We start from the raw sequence: 3,428 nt of genomic DNA on the forward strand, positions 1-3,428 counted from the left end.
TTTAAGTATCCTATACAGTGCTCGTACGACATCTCTTTCCTGCTTTGTTCGCTCTAACTAGCGCTTTTTAGTTAGAGCTCTTCTTTTCCCTTATCTAAGTTATCCTCTATAGGTGCTATAGTAGCCACCTTAGTATAGTTTCCTTAATCATGCGTATAAGTAGTAAGAGGGGTGTTGTAGTCTTTATAATAGTGTCCTTGTCCGCTATAGTAGAGACAACGTCTTTCTTAATAGCGTCTTTTAATTTTAGCATAGGACCCCTAGTATTCTTTTATTATACGTGGCCTAGTTGCGCCTAAAGTAGGGGTCTAGTCTATCTCTTTAGATATAGCTTAAGTGTTGCTAGGGAAGAGTAACGTGAAAGTTAGTTGTTTAGACAATAGTTGTTTCATTGCTCTTAAGTTTTCCTACGTAACTCTTATTCTTTATACGAAGCTGTTATACTTCTTATTCTTACTAGGCTAGTAGCCTGCTTAATACTTAAGCAACTCTTTATCAAGAGAGTTCTTTAAGTAGTTAATTTTTTAAGCGTTGTTTATGGCGCTTAGGCCTACTTCTTAGAATTTTAAATTAAAGACTTGAACGTAATAAAGGAACTCTCCCCTTCCTTATCTAGTCGTACGAAGGTAGTAGAGAGCCTTTTGCTTAATTATAGGGTCTTAGAAGAACTTATCTAACTAAGACTATAGTCTAGCTATTGTGGCTATTAGGGCGCTGTTTATAAGAGCTTAGACGTACGCATAGAGCGCATTAAAAGCTTATCCTTCTATACGTGTAACAATATAGTAGGTTTTAAGTTTCTTACTTAGGTAAGCTACTCTATCTGCAAAGAGCTTAGCCTATACACATATCTTCTACTAAGTATATTGTTTATAGGTACTATAGTTAAACATGTCCACGTTAGGGAGTCTAGGCTTAGGGTAACTTCGTACGGGTGGGGCTAGAGTAGTTGCCTTGCTTGTTTAGTTGGTCGTATTTATAGCGCTAACGTAAGCTCCTGTAGGAGGTGGTGTTATATAGGCTTCTTAAAGTTGTCTTGTTAGGAGCTTAATCTAGGACATCATTTCCTAGTGTGCGACTGCCTATCTCTTAAGCTGTTTAGCCTGTTGTACGTTGTTAGCTGTTAGCTAGTTGATATTTCCTCTTATTATACGGATAAAGGCGATAGATTCCTCGTCTAGCATAGCTAGGCTAGAGGCTAGTGGCGTTCCTTGTAACTCTATCTCTTTCTTCTTGCATCATTTTAATCTCTCTTGTATTATACAAGAGAGATTAAAGAATAGTGATCTTTCTTCTTATGTTATAGGCGAGAGAGGCCTAACTAACGAGTATGCATTTGCCTATTGTATAGAAGAAGAAAGATATAGAAAAGAACTATCCAGAGGGCCCTCCTTTTATAGTTATTACTTGTATAAACACTTAGACCTTTAGTCTTCCTCCTTACTTAAGCTTGTTCGTACGTAACTAACTACGTTATTTAGTCACGTGACTAAAGTCATGTGATTCACTACCATGTGACCTGCAGGTCATACCTCTCTGGCGTAGCCCTTTACAAGCAGTAACAAAGCGCTAAGGGCGCAAAAGAAAGCAAATTTGATAGGTGGGACACTAGACTTTAGTGTAGGGGCATTATAGGTAGCTAAAAGTAGTTCTGCTAGTCGTACGACATTAAAGAAGGCACGTGGTAAGGGTAGTTAAGAAAGGGCCCTACTAGGTCAACAGCACTATAGAACCTGTAAGAGGACAGGCTATAACTCTCGTACGTGCTAGAAAGATGTAAAAGAAGATTCTCTTTTAGATATAAGTAAGTTATATAAAGCATCTATAGCTAGTGTAGAGTAATCTAAGTTTTTATATATGAAGTTCGTGATGCTAAGAAAAAGTGGCACACTCAGTAATGTGGCCTGCTTGGTGATGGAATACGTTAACCTTATAGCTTTAAAAGTTATTTTAGCTTTAGCCTATCAAGCTATTATTAGTAACATTTTTTTACTTTAGTATACTTAGCTAGTTAATAAGTATAAGCTTTATTATTAAGCTTATAGTAAACTTTATAGTATTATAAACTATAATCTTAGTAACTTATAAAAGGCTTTGATATATACTTAAGAGTATACTGTAAGAGGCTACGCCTAAAGTGTGTGATCGAGTATATCTATACGACTACCTGGACTTCAAGAAGCTTGAAGTCTTGTTACTGCCTTTTTGGCTATGGATGGCGTAAGTAGTCGTACGCTCGGCCCGTTGGGCCCGCCCATTACATATACTCTACTACTAAAAGTGCTATATAATAGCCTTATAGACGTAAAAGCTATAGCTAAAGTATAAAAAAAACATAGCGTTTTATATAGTTAGAAAGAGTAGAAAAGTAAAAGTAAAATTTAACTTTTTATAGTATATAACTACTTAAGTAAAGCTAAAAAGCTTGAAAATAGTACTATACTAAGCGTATAAGCTTACAGATATCAGTATCTACAACATCTATTAAGAAAAACGTTAAATTACTAGAAAAAGAGACCCCAAAACTCTTTAATCTAGCAGAGGAGCTAGCAATCAAATTCGACAGCTCAAAGACTGAACTAGTAAATTAGACTAGATCAAAAAAAGATTAAGATTCTCTTACACTACCTACCTAGGAGACCTTTTAACTAAAAAAGCAAATTAGATGGCTAGGCATCTACTTTGACAAAGCCCTTAAGTTCAAGGATCACTGTTTTATTAGAAATTAACAGGCAAACTAAGCCTTTACTCGGCTAACCAGACTAGCAAACAGCAATAAAGGCCTATCACCTAGAGCCTTTAGACAATTATACCTTGCCTGTATCACTAGCGTAGCAGACTATAGTTGTTAGATCTTCTAGAAACAATAACAACTAGCTCTTAAACATAGGCAGATACTACAAAATAGAGCGTGTAGGAAGATTCTAGGCACATTTAAGACCTCCCCAACTATACCTAGTAAGATAGAGGCCTGCCTTTACCCACCTAGAGTAAGGTTAAACAACGCTCTTCGACAATACGCCTTTAGAGCTCAAAAACTAGCCCTAAACCACCCAATTAATATTGCTATAACTAGCAATAAAGGGGAACAACTAGATCAGATCACTAGATCTATCTCCACAGTCCTTGCTAGAAACACTGAGGAGATACAACATTACGCCTTCACACCTTGGAACTCAAATATCCCATACAAGGTCTATATATCTAAAGAGCCTAAAGACATAGAAGCAAAGAACTACAAGGAACAATTAGTAGATAACAGCCTCCTATCTATCTATTCTGATGCCTCAGCTACAAAGCAAGGCAAAGGTGTAGGAGTAGGGGTTGCATTCTATCTAGGAACAACACAAATAGCCCAAGAACAATATACTATAGGAAATAACCAACTAGTTTACAACGGTGAACTAGAAGGTATTACCCTAGGGCTA

This window comes from Exserohilum turcica, assembly GCF_000359705.1.
Source record: "Exserohilum turcica Et28A unplaced genomic scaffold SETTUscaffold_3, whole genome shotgun sequence".
Lineage (NCBI taxonomy): Eukaryota > Fungi > Ascomycota > Dothideomycetes > Pleosporales > Pleosporaceae > Exserohilum > Exserohilum turcicum.